General features: G+C 43.2%; 1 long non-coding RNA gene across 1 annotated transcript in view; it reads left to right on the top strand.

The window, feature by feature from the left end:
- The first annotated feature begins 630 nt into the window (after nt 1-630).
- LOC128342174 (uncharacterized) overlaps nt 631-18,918 on the top strand; it is a 101,097-nt gene continuing 82,809 nt past the window's right edge. Inside the window, exons 1-2 of the long non-coding RNA XR_008314819.1 lie at nt 631-701; nt 3,893-4,020. This is a non-coding gene — a long non-coding RNA (uncharacterized LOC128342174). The remainder of the gene's footprint in view (nt 702-3,892; nt 4,021-18,918) is intronic.

Here is an 18,918-nt window from a genome sequence, read left to right as displayed (position 1 = left end):
GGGAGGTAGGTGGCACCCATGCGGACCTACCCACCACCCAAATTCAGTGCCCCTAGGACCTTTAGAAGTGTTCAAATTGAGCGGAATTCAACTCAATTGAATCCAAATTGAATCGAATCTGATTAGATTTGAGTGTTCAGATTCAAGTTTGAATCAAATCTGGCTGATTTGATTCAGCCCCAAATCAAATCCTAAAAAAAAAATCAAAAAAAAAATCAATGTCCGGCTACACAGTGACGTTTTCTTTACCCAGCCTTCCTGGGCACACAGAGTCTGGCCTCAGAGAAGGGACAGGGAGGGGTTAAACCCCACGCTGGGTCTCCTCCATCCCAAGCTGTTTGTCCCTCATACTGGCCTCTCTCCGGAAGACCCAGCACTCACCATCAGCCAACCACTCATCCATGGCCGGCTCCTTAAATGCCCCCTCGTAGGCTCTGCACCTCCCACCCCCAATTAAGGGGCCAACACCCCTCTTTATTAGCCCATTATCCCTGTCAGCTGTGCTTCCCATCATCCTCATTCCTCCCTCCTCCCTTTTGAACCTCCTCCCTTCGAGAGGCACACTGATGACATCACTCCTGTGCGCCTCCCGCAGAGCTCTCCCTGGCCCCAGCTCACTCAGCCTTGTCTCCCTGCCTGGAGTGCTATTCAGCGGGGAGACTGGGAGGCCGCCAGATGGCTGCCCGGCCTTGTCCTGGACGGTAAGGGTGGCCGGTGCGGCTGGACAATCTATTCGTGCACATCCCTAATTTCTATACCACCTGATGTGGACCTCTCCAGGTGGTGTACAACATTAAAGCATAGCAAATAGAAAAACAATATAAAACAGTTAAAATTTAAGAAACAGGTAAAAACAATCTCGGTGGGTAAAAAACATACTAAAATTTAAATTTCAGTTAAAAGCCTGGGAAAACAGGTACATCTTGCGGGCCTTCGTAAAAGCAAACAGAGAAGGAGATTTTACATTAGACACACGACGAGACTCAAATGCAGACACAAGAACTTAACAAAAGTGTCCCCTCTTTGGTATTTTTAAAAGTCATTTAGTGCTTCATGTATTAAGGTGAGTACAGAGTTTCATAATACACATCATCATGCACATCATAATACAGTCTTGGGTAACTTGTTTTTGGAATGCAGTACAACTCCCATTATCCCTGTACTTTGGCCAAATCCCTTCGGCCAGGCATTTTTGTTAATTGACAAATAAAGAGAAATTATATCAGAACCTCCTCTGAGCAGGAAGGTTCTATTTAGCTGTCACAGCCTGGGTAGTCACAGGCCGTTCAGTGTCAAACTACACATAACTCACATGTGTAACTCTTCTCCATCCCTCCCCGCTCCAAGAGCAACTGCTGTTTAACATACGGCCACAACCTTCTCTGGCCATTTCCCCCTCAAATATGCATAATGGATGCATCAAATATTCCTAAAAAGATGCTCAGAAGGCACTGCCTTACCGGAGACTACCCTAGGTGGGGAGCCCCAGGAACTAGCGATACCTGCACAGTCATAAGAACATTGGTGCCCCTGCTGAAGTAAAGCACAAAGAAAAAAAATATATATAAAAGATGAGCAAGACATGTGTTTTGGTACTTGCTTATAGTCCAGTCATAACTATTAGGAAGTGGTCCTTAAGCATATGACAGGGAAGCACTATCTGTGTTGTCAGGCACAGTGAGTTAAGTGTTCAGTATTTCCTTAAGAATATGATTTGTGGGGGGGGGGGGGGCAGGAGCTGCCTCCAAAACTTGTTTAATTTAAATCATGAACACAGCCTGTTTCCCCACCCGCACAAGATAAGAACAGCCCTGCTGGATCAGGCTCAAGGCCCATCTAGTCTAGCATCCTGTTTCACACAGCGGCCCACCAGATGCCTCTGGGAAGCCCACAGGCAAGAAGTGAGGGCATGCCCTCTCTCCTGCTGTTGCTCCCCTGCAACTGGAATTTAGCGGCATCTCACCTCTGACGCTGGAAGTGGCCTTTTGACTAGTAGCCATTGATAGACCTGTCCTCCATGACTGTGTCTAAGTCCCTTTTAAAGCCATCCAAGCTAGTGGCCATCACCACATCCCGTGGCAGAGAATTCCATAGATTAATTATGCACGGTGTGAAAAACTGCTTCCTTTTGTCAGTCCTGAATTTCCCCGCCTTCAGTTTCATGGGATGACCCCTGGTTCTAGTGTTGTGAGAGAGTGGGGAAAGTTTCTCTCTGTCCACTCTCTCTACTCCAGGCATAATTTTATATACCTTGATCATGTCTCCCTGTCTACGGAGGTAGTCCTTCCCCTAACTCTGAGAGTGGCTTATTGAAACCCTCAGCAATGCAGGAGGGCCTTTCTCTACTCCTGCCCACCTTCCGTGGCAGCCAAAGGATCCCCAGCTCTGCTAAACCCAGCACCTGAGGAACAAGGCAAGATATCTTTAACCAGCTTAGCTCTGCTAGATATCTTTAAGATATCTTCTAGATATCTAGATATCTTCTAAATATCTTCTGCAAGATATCTTTAACCAGCTTTAGTTCTGCTAAACCCAGCACCTGAGGAACAAGGCAAGATATCTTTAACTGCCATTCAAAGGGAGTGGAGCCGGAAACACCAATCTAATAGCAGGTATAGCTAAGCGCTCAGCTGGCTCTGGATAGTTGCTGGAGCAATATCTTGCAGTGTAGCTCTTGGATGGTCTGTTTCTAGGCTGGATGGTCCCCGCTCCACCGTGAGCTATCTGTGGTCTTTCTTCCCTTTCTGGATTCCTACTGAGCCTTAAAGCCACCTAATGGTGCAGCGGGGAAATGACTTGACTAGCAAGCCAGAGGTCACCAGTTCGAATCCCCCCTGGTATGTTTCCCAGACTATGGGAAACACCTACATCGGGCAGCAGCAATATAGGAAAGATGCTGAAAGGCATCATCTCATACTGTGTGGGAGATGGCAATGGTAAACCCCTCCAAAGAAAGGCTCTGTGGGTGCCAGGAATCCACAGTGACTCAATGGCACACTTTACCTTTACTAAGCCTTAATGGTACCTATCCCAGCCCTTGCCGCATTGTATCAGCCTGGGATACAACATAGCTCTTCACAATCTGCTCTGGATTCCGCCAACTTGAATAATTTAGTGTGGTGCCTTCCACTATAACTGATGTCTCAGGCTTCTCCTATCACCCAGATCAGCTTCGACTTGATCAAGCTGAATCCTAGGAGGAGGGGGCCTGAAAGAGTTTCCCTCTTCCCTCACCAATGTCAGTGGTGGCTCTACTTTCCATCTCTATGTTTGTTTGTTTATCTCCTTTGTATCATTATTACGTGCTATTCCATTTTATCCTCACCATAATAGATTGGTAGATTAAACTAAGAGATAAGTTGTTAAGCCCTATTCGGATATTCAGATGTCTGTCCACAGGTACATGGTTTTGTGTGACTGATTGTGCATTTATTTTAAAAGTGAACCTTGGTACAGGTCCCTTGAATGCATGGTACAGATTGGAAGTGTACAGCTGTGCCTGCATTTAACATAACATGAATAACTGTACCTGTACATGCTAAATACAGATTGTACAAGTGTTGAACATAATGTTTGAATAGGGCTGTAGTGACTGACCAAGATTATCCAGTGGACCTTGTGGCTGAGAGAGATTTGATCCCAGGTTTCCTCAATCGAAGTTCAATACCTGAGTGGCTCTCACAGCACCAGCTACTGCCCATTTCTCTCAGTCATCTTTTGGTGCCAACCAAATGCCATTTCCTCACAACATGTCTCCCAAGGCTTGTATCCTCCCTCTCTAGGATGTAATTTTAAGAAACTGTAAACCAAGAAAAAAGGATATGCAGAAAGATGATGAGGCTTGGACTCATTTGTAATCTGTGATTTACTTTGCCGTTTCTTTTAATTTTAGGAATGCAGCGTTCTCTTTGATATAGACTGTCACTGAACAACGAGATGCTGTTTCTTTTCTCTTGCTGTGTCTTTCGTTCCCAGATTATTGCTTCTTCTGTGGTGCTCTCTTTTTGGACCATGCCCCAGGTAAGCAGAAATGATAAATAATAGTGTGACTGAATACAAGAACTGAAGTTGTTAAGAGAGAAGCTTCCTCTGAATCTGCCATGTCTGTAACTGATGCATGGATTTTCATAGACTGTTCCTACGTTCTGGTTGTTGTTGTTTTAAAGAAAGAACAAAAGAACTTAGAAGCTGACCATATTTTAAAATTTGATGTTTAATGCTGCTTGTGCTGCATAGAGCAACAATCCACAGTTCAAAGTAACGTCATTCTGCAAATTTGCCCACAGTGATGTATACAAACAGCAAGGCTACCCTTTTATTCTTCTCATTCTCCAATGCTGTTCATCATGGAAAAAGCTACTGCATCCAATTGGTAGGCATCCAGGTGATCAAGTACTCTGTGTCAGCAGCTTGCATTGAGACATGATTCCAGGAGCTGGGGTAAGGGCACATTTGCACCTTTAACCTTGGCTAGCAGCTGGGCTGTGGTGCTGGCTTTATTTATTTATTTATTAGATTTATATACCGCCCTTCCAAAAATGGCTCAGGGTGGTTCATAACATGATAAAAACAATTAAAACAAATTAACAATTAAAATCAAACTATTTAAACACAGTAAAACCATCAAAACAGCTAAAAGCCCTAAAACAGTATAAAATTAAGACTACACATTTGAAAAGCTGAAAAAGCTTGAATGAAGAGGTGGGTCTTCAGATGTTTTTTTTAAATAGTCAGGGATGGGGAGGATCTCATCTCAGCAGGGAGTGCATTCCACAATCTCGGGGCAGCAATCGAGAAGGTACGTCTCAGTGCGGCCACCAGACGAGCTGGCGGTAACTGGAGACGGACCTCCTCAAGTGACCTCAGTGGATGGTGGGGCACATAACGAAGAAGGCGTTCTCTTAAATTCCCAGGGCCTAAGCCATTTAGGGCTTTATAAATTATAACTAGCACTTTGTATTTTGCCCGGAAACCTATTGGCAGGCAGTGTAACTCCATCAACAAAGGAGTAATGTGGTCTCTCCGAGATGACCCAGCGACCAACCTGGCTGCTGCATTCTGAACCAACTGAAGTTTCTGGACTACGTACAAAGCCAGCCCCACGTAGAGTGCATTGCAGAAGTCAAGTCTGGAGGTTACCAACAGATGTACCACTGTTTTGAGGTCATTGATCTCGAGAAACGGATGCAGCTGACGTATCAGCCGAAGCTGATAGAAAGCACCCCTGGACACCGCCTCAACCTGAGAAACCAGGGAGAGGTGTGAATCCAGAAGCACTCCCAGACTGTGGACCCTGTTCCTTTTGGGGAAGTGTGACCCCGTCTAGAACAGGTAGATCAAAATCGTCTCTGGAGTTCCAACCCCGCACAATAAGTACCTCCTTCAATAAGTACCTCCTTTAGCGCCACAGCACCATCAGGATCTGCACAGGTTCTGGTGGTTCACATAGGCAGCCAAGCCCAGGCTTGGCTGCTTAAGCCTGGGCTTGGCTGCTCATGAGAACAACCTCTCCGTGTTTGAATGCTCTACCATAAGGAATATCCCTTCATGTAGGAAACGAACATGTAAAGGAGAAGGGCTCAGCCTAGGTTTTTCTATGACATGGTATTTTGTCTACATAAAGAGTGTTCATGTCCCATTAAACTTTGCTTTTCCAATAAACAGACTGGAAGTCTGTTAAAGTCTCCAATAAATGTGGAGATTTTACCAAACACAATGGAATCTCATTCTGGTGACAGACACAGCAAGCTGTATCCTGACTGACATCATTCCTAATCTTTACTGAAGTTTAAATCAACAAATACAAAAAGGTTAAAAATAAATAAAGGGAATTCTCTGGGTGTTTTTTTTACCATCATCTCTTAGCTTAAGAACTAAAAATCATATTTATTCTACTTAAAGAGATTTTTTGCTATCAGCCATTGTGGATGGAAAATCAGGCCTTGATCTGTATGCCTTATTTATGTCAAGACTGGAATGATGACCACAAGGGGCACGACCTTGACCTCTGTGGCCCCAAGCCCTAGAATAGTCTGCCTATTAAGGTGAATCAGAATCAGATTCTGATTCTTAAGGTGAAGAAGTGCTCTTTGTCTTCTTTCTGCTTTATGTTCACATGTAGCTTTAGTTCAACCTACATGTGGTCAATTTATCTGTAAGTTTATTGACTTGTTTTTAGATACTATGTGATGTTATTTAATTGGATTTTTACTCTATGTACACTGCTTTGAGTGCTTTGGAAATGTGGCCTAGAGAATATGTATGTACAAACACATATACTGCATTAATTGCTACTGGAATTTGAAAAGGAACATTTGGACCCAGTCAGTTAGCTTCTGTCAGTCAAAGACTGCATTAAATCAACATGTGGTGGTTAAAACGAGAGTGAATCATTTTTTAAAAAAATATGAATGGATTTTACTTAAAATCAGGTATTTAAAAATGTAAATAAAGTAATATTCTCATACAAAAAACATGGTTAAAATTAAATTTCATTTTAAAAAAACATGCTACACCAACACATACAGTCTCCTAAAAATGAATTCATGACACTCTTGCAGACACTGAGCTCCCTACCAATCAAACATTGGCATTCATTTCAGTTTCGTTTGACAAAAATGGCTCCAGTTTGCCCAGCAGTATCCAGCAACTACCAGTTCTTGCTCTTGGAATTTTCTGGGCTTTTAGTTTCTGTTTCTAAGCAGCTGGGAGTCACGTGTGCAGAGCCACAGGCTGGAGAACAGGTGGTTGTTTTGTGGTGGGGCTGAACCAAGGCAAAGGAGTTCAGACAAGACACAAGATGGAAACAGGCTCGGACTGGCCCACAGGGCAACAGGGCATATTCCCAGTGCGCCCCATCCACAGGGCGCCCCTGCGTCCCGCTGTACTCAGCAGCAGTAAATACTCCCACCCTTAAGTACCCATTCTGCTCAAACCCCAGTGCCCTCCCCACATACATTCCACCACCCTCTCAGTGCCCCTAGTCCGGCCCTGGATGGGAAAGCAGGTGGACGAAAAAGACACACCACACACTCAGAAATAGCTCAAATCAACGGGAGATTGATAGTGGCTCCACACTTCTCGGCTGGCGGTGGTCACTAAAGGCAACTTTTGCCAAGGACACCAAAAACCCTAGGGCTGCTCAGGGTGGAGCTTTTGGAGAACCCTGCTCAGGGCTGAGGTGCACCTAGGTAATCTTGGACCTAAAGGCCTTTGGAGGCCCCCACCCACCCACCCAGTATTTAAAACACAAACCAAGACAGACTAAAAAGTATTTGGAGGCCTCCATGGTGAGGGGAAGCCCTGGACTTCGGCCCCAACGTCTAGGGGTAAGAGCACCTCTGGCTCAGGGTGGAGTTTTTGGGGAACAAGGGAACAATATATCCCACTTCTGTATCCAAAGGCTTGTGTTGGGTTGCAATATGTTCTTAAAAATCCACATAAAGCTAATTAAAATAGTGAAAACCCCTAGCTTCTCTCAGCTTTAGGGAGTCATCAGTAACTCCAGCATCCATTACACCAATCCCCACATGTATTTCAGATGAGCCAGCGTGGTGTAGTGGTTAGAGTGCTGGACTAGGACCAGGGAGACCCAAGTTCAAATCCCCATTCAGCCATGATACTAGCTGGGTGACTCTGGGCCAGTCACTTCTCTCTCAGCCTAGCCTACTGCACAGGGTTGTTGTGAAAGAGAAACTTAAGTATGTAGTACACCGCTCTGGGCTCCTTGGAGGAAGAGTGGGGTATAAATGTAATAATAATAATGATAATAATAATAATACTGTATTTGCATGCCTAGCAACCAAGGGGCAAAGGCTGCCATGCTTGAGGCCTAGAAACAGAAGATCAGGAAAGAACAAGGGCAACAAGCAGGACAATGCCCACCGGCCAAGTTAAGTCTACCCTTATTGGCCACACTTCCATTGCCTAGTGGGCATTGTCCTAGTTTCACTTTGTAATTCCCTTCTTCAGATTATCAAAATGCTGCTGATTTCTGCACCAAATGGGTATAATTTACAGGGATTGTAGATCAAGGATGGGCAGAAGGTAGGTTGGGATGGACTGGTAAATCCCTGGATGACGTGCAGTAGATCAATCTGCGTTTCTGATTCCCAGCTGCTGAAAAGTAGCAACAACAAACAGGCATGGACAGTTAGAATCTTTGATTGATAATAAATTGAATGTAGATTTACATATCTGGGTCATTCTCAATATTTTATGTTTTAATTAAAATTTTAAAAGAATTTCAATAATTTGTTTTAATAACTATTTTATTCTGTTTTTATTGTGTCTTGTATTTTAATCTGTGATTTTAAAATATTTTAAATTTTGTACACTGCTTCGAGAGGTACATATCAGGTGGTATAAAAATATAATAGATAGATAGATAGATAGATAGATAGATAGATAGATAGATAGATAGATAGATAATTCTAGTGTATGGGGTGCAACCTAGGATGATGGGGTGCAGTCAATTTGCTCTGCACCCAAAGCCACCATTTTGCATCTGAGTCTGCCCCCTTCACCCAGCTATTATGAGTTTAGCTGGTGGACTTTGGGAATCTAGTAAAAATCAGAGAGAATCCTGCAGGCCTGAAGCCTGCCCATACTTGCTGTAGATCAGTGGTAGTGGGCGCCTACCCTTGCATAAATAAAAGCCCCAGGCTCTGGCATTAGAACTGGAAGAAATTCAGGTAGCAGAGTTTTGAAAGGCCTCTCCTTGTCTCCTTGGTAGACAGAGTATTAGGCTAGACAGACCGACTCCATATGAGGTACCTCCTTATGTATCTCATAACTTTGTTGACTTGTGTTATCAATGTTTCTGCTTTGTACAGGTACTCAACTGTGCCTGTTAATATGTCACAGTTCTTTAGCAAGTGAGCAGGTATGATTCTTCTACCATATCCAGTTTTCTTGGAGCTAGAGGTCCTGCCTCTAGAGACACAGGGAATTCTAGTTGCAAAATGTAATTACCAGAGCTGGAACTTGGCCAGGACATCAGGGTTAGCAGCGCCCCAGTAATATTCATAACACAAGACACACCGTTGGTTTATTTACTCTGTGCAATGCATAATAATAGACACCTGCAGCAGTGTTCCTGTGACTACAGTTCATATTTTTTTCTTAAAATAATTAGAAATGTGCTTGGTATTAGCCAAAGTGGGTTAGATTGTGTGTGTGTGTGTGTGTGTGTGTGTGTGTGTGTGTGTGTGTGTGTGCGTCTCTGTGTGTGTGTGTGTGCGTATGTGTCAATTCATATGTAAAGCAATCATCCCTTCATTATCATGAAAAAAATGAATGGTCTGCAGTGTTTTTGTAGTAGATGACAGTCTCAGAATCTTTTAAACTAGAGTGTGGGTATACTCAGTATTTTAGCTTATGCCTAGTCATATGCAGCTTGCATAATAGAATTAAATATTTGCTGCGTTTTCTTTGAGCAGCTTGTGATGCCAGGAAAATGATGCCCTGAGTTAACAATGTTAATAGCAGTAATTGCATTATATTGGCAAATGGCGTGAAGAGTGGGCTACCAACGGATGCTAAAGCCTCATAATAAATGGCAAGGGTAGTTCTTTCACAGTCTCACATACAACTTCATTAGGAATATGGTTCAGCAGGTGCAATAGAGTGGCTAAGCTTGTGAGCTCATGGAGAGTCCTTGATTCAAATCTGTTCTAATTCTGTTCTAAATCTGCCCAGAAGTCCTACCCCCATTGCTGATGTGCCCAGAAGTCTTGCCCTCGACACTCTGTTCACAATTATGGCATTTGTCTGAAGAAGCGACTGCCACAAGTGTGATCGTGGGCATTTCACGAGTGCCCTAGCCTGCTGATCATGGAAATGGCTGCAGTCATGCTTACAGCTCATATCCTCAGCGATAGATTTCCCTGATGCACAGAGGACTTCAGAGGGAAGGGGAAATGGTTGGAAATTGTCCCTTTCCCTACCTCATGCAACAGTGCACCCTTAGTTTGGATGTCACCACTGTTGCATCAGTGCAGTGCTAGTCTGGATGGCAGTTCTATTTGCTGCAAATAGTACTCTCTGGGTCAACTTTTAATTTCATTTATTTATCTGTTTGTTTATTAATTTATTTATGCGTTTGTTTGATTTATATATATATTTATTTAGTACATTTCTATACTTCCCCATACAAAAATGTCCCTGTGCGGTTCACAATCTAAAAACAACCATTAAAACATTAATATGATTAAAACAATTTGTAATACAAATAAAAATTCTAAAACCCCAAGCGTTAAAACTATACACTAAAAGCCTGGCTAAACAGGTATGTTTTCAGGTCCTTAAAAACATTCAGAGAAGGAGAACCTCTAATTTCATTAGGAAGTGTGTTCCGGAGTCCTGGCAACTAGAGGGCCGATATGTTTCCGGGCAAAATACAAAGTGCTGGTTATTACCTTTAAAGCCCTGAACGGCTTGGGTCCAAGATATCTTAGAGAGCGCTTTCTTTTACATGAACCCCACCGCACATTAAGGTCATCTGAGGAGGTCCGTCTCCAGTTACCACTGGTTCATTTGGTGGCGACGCAGAGGCGGGCCTTCTCTGTGGCTGCTCCCGGGCCGTGGAATGCACTCCCAGCAGAAATTCGTAATCTTAATTCCTTACTGACCTTCAAGAGAGCCCTAAAAACCCATCTGTTTGGCCTGACCTTTAAGGGTTTTAATTAGTTTTAATTGTTTTAACGCTAACCTGATTTTCAGGGTTTTAATTGTTCTGATAGTTTAATTGTTTTTTAAGAAGTTTTTAATTGGTGTTAATATTTATATCTGTTTTAATTGTTATTGGTTTTAATGGTTTCTGTTTTTAATTGTAAACCGCCCTGAGCCTTTTCGGAAGGGCGGTATAAAAATTGAATAGATAGATAGATAGATAGATAGATAGATAGATAGATAGATAGAGTCCTGGGGCAACTAGAAAAGGCCCAGTTTCAAGTTGCCACCAACTGAGCCTGTGGCAACTGCAACTGGATCTCCCCAGACGATTTTAATAGGAGCGGGGTTGATGAAGAAGAAAGTGTTCTCTTAAATACCTTGAACCCAAGCCATTTAGAGCTTTATAGGTAATGACATTGCATTTTGCATGGAAACTTGCAGCCAGTGTAGTTCTTTTAAAATGGGTGTAATATGATTTCCTCAGGCAATCCCAGAGACCAACCTGGCTGTTGCATTCGGCACTAACTGCAGTTTCCAAACTACATACAAAGGAAGGGTGCATTGTAGTAGTCAAGTCTGCTGGATGTTACCAGCATATGCACCACAGTTTTAAGGTCATTTATCTACAGAAATGGATGTAGCTGGCAAATCAGCCAAAGCTGATGGAAAACACTCCTGGCCACCTTTCATAAAACTTATCCCAAGGTGGTTAGCAGCTTAGTGGTTAGTAATTTAGGCAAGCTGTTATGCAGTCGCATCCCGACATCTGCAATATGGAATAGTATTACTGCCCACCATAGGGTGCTGCTGTATGCCTTACTAAGCTCATGTATGAGAAGCATTTAGAATACTTGAAATGCAAGATAGAAATGCTAATTATTATTGGTCAGGCTGAAGAAAATGAATATAAGTATTTAAAAGTGAAATAAGCATTAATACTCTCTCTTTTTTGTCATGGCCTTTGGCTTGTACAAATATACAATAAAATTTAGAGCCAGTTAGCATGACTGAGTGAGAGAGCTTGAGGGCGGGTGGCAGGGAAGGCAGCAGAAGCTCACCTTCCCCACAGATGAGCAACATGGCGTTGTGCGCCCAGATGATCTATGGCTGCCACAGGCAGCATGGAGGTCCGGGGGTCGGGACACATTATCCCGGCCCCTGGAATTCTAACAGTGCACCATGTGAGTGTGTGGTGCATTATGGGAACCCCCCAGTGATGGGCAGCAGTGTTCCTTCTCAGGCGTGCGCATGTGCGTGGGCTCACACATTTTTTGATGTCCGCTCAGTTAATCTTAGATCTCGCTCAGGTTTAATCAAGAAGGTCCCACTCAGAATGCATGTGTGCGCACACTGCCTTGATACTGCCTCCCAGAATGAAACTCATTCTGCACAGATGACAAAAATTAGAGAGAACACTGATGGGCAAGCTCTTATCAGTGAAAACAGCTGGCACTGACAGATGATAAATTCAGCGGGGTCAAGGGGGTGCTCACTCCCTTGTCCTCTCTTCTTAGCTGGGTTTGCTGCCAAGGTGCCACTGGAGCTGCTTGGCTCCTGGCGGTTCCCACGGGCAGCCAAGCCTGGGCTTAGACGTCCTAGCCCAGTCTTAGCTGCTCGTGAGAACAGCCTCCCAGTATGATTCTCTAACCACCACTGCACGCCGCTTCATAAAGTGTGAACTTGAAGTTGTACCAACTGTTGCAACAAACCAAGCTAACCATCAATACAGAGAATACAGAGCAGAGATTTCTCTGCTCTCCCCTCCAACATATGTTAGAGGGGAGAGTTTTATGCAGCAGAGGATGCGTGTGTGAGACGAGAGTGGCTCATTAAGAGTACTTGCAGACTGATACCTAAGGTCCAAATAGCTAGCTAGTTAGCTATTAATTAATTAATTGTATTTGTACACAGTCCCAAACCTACATCTCTGGGTGGTTTACAGCAACATAAATTAGAACTGAAAGTAAAACCTAAACGCAATGTAAAACCGCAAGTCTAGTTAAAAAGCTTGGGTGAATAAATGTGTCTTTAGAGTCTTTTAAAAAGCCATCAGAGATGAGGAGGTTCTTATTTCAGCAGGGAGCGCATTCCAGAGTCTTGGGGTGGCAACAAAGAAGGCCTGACCCTGTGTAGCCATCATGGGAGCTGGTGGCAACGGCAGACAAACCGCTCCAGATGATCTCAGTGGGCGATGGGGTCCATAGTGAAGAAGATGTTCTCTTAAATACCCAGGGCCTAAGCTGTTTAGGGCTTTATAAGTTATAACCAGCAGCTTGTATTTTGCCCAGAAACTTATTGGTAGCCAGTATAGTTCTTTTAATATAGGAGTAATATGTTCTCTTCTTGATGTCCAAGAGACCAACTTGGCTGCTGCATTCTGTATCGACTGCAGTTTCTGGACTATGTACAAAGGCACATAGAGTGCATTGTAGTAGTCAAGCCTGGGGGTTACCAGCATATGCACCACTGTTCTAAGGTCATTTATTGCAAGAAATGGATGCAGCTGGTGTATCAGCCAAAGCTGATAGAAAGCACCTCCGACCCACTGCCTCAACCAGAGAGATGTTTGGATCCAGAAGCACTCCCAGACTGCGTACCTGTTCCTTCTGGGGAAGTGCCACCCCATCCAGAATTGTCATATCAAAACTGTCCCCACACAATAAGTACCTCTGTCTTATTTGGATTCAGTCTCAGTTTGTTATCCCAGCCCATCATTGCCTCCAGGCAGGCATTTAGGGACATTGGCAGGTTTGGCTTTTTTAAAGCCAAACTTTGGGTTACGGCCCATTTGACCCACGAGTATACCCCTTAGGTTCTGGCAACCTATGCCTTCTCCTGAAGATGCTGACACTTTAGTTAAATGAACATTTGAAGCTGTTCCATAGTACCAAGGGAGTTCATTCGTCTATCATGCTATCTCAAATGACCTGTGGTCACTGTTCCATGGGGAGGGAGTGTTTTTATTGAAAGATTGCTTGAATCCACAAATGGGTTGTGCTGCTGTGCAGTGCCACAGGGACAGATTCCCAGCTGCTGCAAAATTCTCAAATAACTGTGCCAAAAATTTAAGTGTCGTTGTTGCTCATCATTCTCTTCACTCTTTCAATTTGTTTATGTGGGGCTTCAGGGGCAAAACAGTGGGGTGTGTGGCAGTGCCCCAAGAGTGGTGCACCCAGATTCCAAATCGGGCAAAGGGCTGATTTCTTAGGAATTGTTGAGGTTTACGCGTCTTTAAGATTTTTCCCTATAGGGAATAATGGAGGTTTCAGCAGCTCCATAACTCCACCTGGGGGGCACTGGGATGTCCCGAAGCGAGTGGTGGTGTAGTGCACAGAGGGTGCCAACCACCCCCTGGATTGATAACCCATTGGGGTACTGGGCTTTGTTGTTTCTGAGGTGTTGAATTTAGATTCTCTGGTAACAAATGAGATTTGTAATGAAAAACCATGAATCCACTCTCATATGCTACTAGAGAATCTACTCTCAGAACACCTCTAGAACAATAAAACTCTGTACTTCATGGGTTGGCAACCCATGAGGGTGGTTGGCACCCTATGTGCACTACACCACCACTTGCTCTGGGACACCCCAGTGCCCCTCAAGTGGAGTTATGGGACTGCAGGAACCTCCATTATACCCTACAAGGAAATCTGAAAGACGATTTTTAAGATTCTTTAAAAATCAGCCCTTTGCCAAATTCCTCTGAAAAAATTGTGGTAGATTCCTTGCACCAACCGGGCACTACCACCAACCACAATCCACTCTGGGCCACCCCCCCACCCCACATGAAGCTATACTTTTCCTGAAACCTCCATCATTCCCTATGGGGAAAATCTGAAAGATGTGCAAACTTCAAAAATTCACTAAAAATCAGCGGTTTGCCCAATTCCTTTGAAACTTTTGTGGTAGCTTCCACTCATTGGGCACTATAACCCCCACCCACTCTTTTGACTGTTTGATCCATTTTTTAATCTGAATTAATTCAGATTTGGATTCGGATTAATTCGGATACAAAACAAATGTGAGGTGATTCGGAAGGCTTAATTTTGGACAAAATACAAAATGGGGTTGATTTGGATTTGGTACAAATTGAAACAGAAAAAATACAAAATGCTCAACCCTATTGGTCAGTACAACTGCTGTTTGTTTGCTGTAAGAAGTAATTCAAACCGGTTCTTCTATCTTGATATTGCCCCTGATTTCAGCCTAGAGGTGATTGCAGCTGGAGAGTTGTAGTTGCCCAGTACCTGATTCTCCATCTTCCTGGAGTGATAAAATGGCTGGGTTGCAGTTTCCAGAAGCAAGTAGTGGAGAGGATGGAATAGAATGGTTGGAGGTTTGGCAGCTGAAGGACTTATCCTGGGTTACAATATTTCTGCATCAGCCTTGGTCATTTGTGACAGTGTGCATTTTCTGCCACAACTTAAAAAAAAAAAAAAAAGAGAGAGAGAGGATGTTTTGGCACGGTTCCCCTATGACTTGACTACTGACCCTGATAGGTTGGGGGCATGCATAAATCAAGAGATGTGGGTTACATTTCTGCACACTGCCTGTGATTATTAAGTCCCCATGAGAGTTCTCCTTCTGCTGAATCACCAGCTGCATTTTTCAAGATACATTCTTAGCAGTTGCATACTGTGAAGTTGTCAGATTTTTTGAAAAAATAAAAGTTTGATTTTGTTTGACCCAGAATGACACTGCCTTTCCCTCTATATGCATGCATGCCATAGAACAAAATGTGCCCTTGGGGAGAGAAACCTAAAAGGGAAACCTACTCCATTCCAGAGTTTTGGTGGAGCTGAATGGATTCTTCACCAAATAGTACATGAACCAGCTGAGTGGTCGGTACCATCTGGGTGTGTGTGTGAATGCTCATTGTGATTATTGATATGGTCTGCACCTCTAGAGATGGGAAATAGGTGATAGCATTGATTACTTCCAGGTTTCATCATGTTATCATGCCTTTTTTGTCCTGTAGGGCCTGCAGCGACCAAATTTGCAATGGTGCTTTAAAAGCTTTGAAAAGTTTTTTTAAGAACACTGTAACATTTTATTGATGTTGTCTGAGGGATGGAAATAAAAAATGGCAGGAGTCTTCTTCAAAGATTACTCCATGGAGAGAGTACCACCATTTGTCCATTGTCACCTTAACCCTGACTCTAACCCTTTGCTCTGTGCAAAGAAGACTGCAGTTTTACCATACTCATTGGGGGGAGGGATAAAGAAGGGGTGATAAGACACAGATAGTTGCAAGTGCAACAATGCTATCATCTATTTCCCATCTCTGAGGGGTAGATATTGCCAAAAATCACTAGGATGATGCTTTTCAGCATCTTCCTATATTGCTGCTGCCCAATACAGGTGTTTCCTAGTCTGGGAAACATACTAGCAGGCTGATGGCCAAAATTTGTGGACCTGGCTCATGGACTGAAAACTTTTCAGTACAGGATGTAGCAGTTCTACACATTCCTGGGGAAACTCCTTTGCATCATTCTTTCTCCTGCTTTCTTTTAAAAAAATATTGGAAGCTGTTTATACAGTATTAGGGGTTTTCTCAGGCCTTATTTGGCCCATAAGCAAAATGAACCAATACAGCATATGTCGGATTCTTTTCCGTGGCCCTATTCTAACATGGCAAGAATTTAAGGGTTTAATTTATGGGGGAACGTTTACAATAATTTTCCTCCCATATATTGGGCTCCTTTTGAATTTGCACCTGTATAACCTCATTTAGCAATATTAAGGCATAGATTTGTGCTGCCAAGTGCTCATCAGTCCCCTGGAGGGAAGCATGACTTTAAAATTTTACGGCACTTTCCTGCTGCTGTCAGCTATGTCATTTGTGTGAGCTGCGGAGATGCTGGTAATTCACCAAAATTACCTGCTAGGGATAGTTTTAGAGACTGTTTCACTGGAGACAGCTGGAGCTGGTATGCCTCTTCCCCCATTGTTAATTGTCGGCAGCCTTGTGACATCCTTTCCGTATCCATTGTGAATGAGATTAGAAAGAATACGGGAGTTAAGCATTTAATCAGTCACAACTGTCAGGAACAGTTAGATCTGTTTCTGATATTCACTACAGGTCTTATTCATGCTCAACCTGCTGCTCTGACTAGCGCTTTCCTTATAGGTGAAAAGATTCTTTAGAAGGGGGAAACCACTCTTATCTCTCTATAAAGCAGCCAGGGTTCCATCACACTATAGTGTCATATAGGAAGCTCATTTGCTTTCTACCAAGTCAGATCATTGGTCCATCTAGTTCAGTATTGTCCACATGGACTGGCAGCCATTCTCCAAGGTTTCAGGCATGAGTCTTTCTCAGCCCTACCTGGAGATGCTGGGGACTGAACCTGGGACCTTCTGCATGCAAAGCAGATGCTCTTCCACTGAGCTATGACCCCCATCCCCAGAAGCCACACCAGGAAACAGAATATTTCTGTTTCAGAAAGCATGTGAAGACTTGGCTTTTTACTCAGGCTTTTATGTGATGGCCTCCATTGCTGCTTCTTGTATGGTTATTTTTATGTATGTATTTTAATTTTTTTTTAGTTAGATCTGTTTTTATATTTTAGCATAATATTTTAGTTGTATAATTTTTCTAGTCCTGTTTTATTTTTTTCCCTATGTGAACCACCTTGTGATTGTTTTTAATGAAAGGCAGTATATACATTTAACAATCAATCAATCAATCAATCAATCAATACAGATGAAGGGGTTGGGCAATGCCAATAAGGGCTGTCTCAGTTCTCACTGGCTCCTAATAAGTTCTGTGGGACAAAGCTAATGGGCCATAATCAGGGACATAGTTGGGAGAGGGCAAAACCCTGACCATATCTATAGACAGTAGGAACACAAGAGAAAGGGGGCAGATTTATGCCTCATCCTAATGATGCTCAAGGATGTTGTTTTATAGCTGCTTCCCTCGTAAATACAGAGTAATCTTATGTTTGAGGCATCTTTACCCCTGCTAATTGGGCAAAGAGGCACCTTTTTAATGTGGTGATTCTCTTTATTTATCAGAGGGAGAGTAACTGGCCCTATCCACCCCCAGCACAGTTCCTCCAGTGACTGTTGCTGGTGTGTCTATCTTATGTTTCTTTTTAGATTGTGAGCCCTTTGGGGACAGGGATCCACTTATTTATTTATTTATTTATTATTTCTCTGTGTAAACTGCTTTGGAACCTTTTGTTGAAAAGTGGTATATAAATTGTTGTTTGTTTGTTTGTTTGTTTAACTAAGACTTTATTCCAGAAACAACTCCATTTTCTCCTTCTCCTTTCCCTCTCTTTTCTTTCTGACTCCACTCCCCACACTCTCTATAAGATCCTCACTGGGACAAACTTCTAATCAACAAAACATAAAAGGACTGCTAGACAGAATACAACAGATATTCTTTATGTTTCTCCCTCCCACATAAAGGAGGGCCTTCCATTCACTATCAGTGCACTGTGGCCATTGCTAGTGTGGTACATAACCATACCCTCCCCCACCCCCCACCCCCCGCCGCTACATGGATGGATGCCTCAGGAACACAAGTAAATTTTGTGATTAAAGTAAGCAAGTTGTATGTCCATGATAAAACAAGTGCAGGAAACAACTATGTGAGTAACTGAGCAGATAATTGCTTATTTATTCACTTGCTTATTTTACTGGCTTGCTCACTTACATTCTGCCCATTTTAAAAGCAGGTGTCTTGTTACTCAAGGAGTGATGGTGAAAGCCCTTGAGATGAAATCCTGGACCAAAGACTGTGTTTTCCTGGTGTGGTTCTGGCTAGGAGGAAAGCCCATGTACGGCAGCTTGTGCATTTAAAATTGAAAACTAAAACCTCCTCTGATCTCGCAGATGGCAGAATAAAATTCTGTGTAATCCCAGGGTCTCTTTTCCACTGTCCTTTGGGGATAATGAAGGGCAAACATAAGCCAATGCTCATATTATAATGCACAATCTTATTTGTCTAGGCTAATGATGAGCACCAATGGGAGTGTACTGTTAACAAAGGATTCTGGCTTTGTTTTCTTTTTGTGTATTCAACTTTTTAATACAGTCAGAGCCATAGAAGGAGTAGGAGACTTGTTGCAGTTCTAGTCGTCAACTGTCAATGAGGCAAGACATTACATAGATAGATACCACACTGGAAGGGCAGAGCAGGGATGGACTGGGATGAAAAATACACTAAGGGTATGAAGTACTCTTGTTGCCCTCGGTGACTGACCAGGAGAGAGATCTTGGGGTGGTGGTGGA

The sequence above is a fragment of the Hemicordylus capensis genome, chromosome 2, assembly GCF_027244095.1.
Source record: "Hemicordylus capensis ecotype Gifberg chromosome 2, rHemCap1.1.pri, whole genome shotgun sequence".
NCBI lineage: Eukaryota > Metazoa > Chordata > Lepidosauria > Squamata > Cordylidae > Hemicordylus > Hemicordylus capensis.
This window is presented reverse-complemented; position numbering and strand designations above follow the sequence as displayed.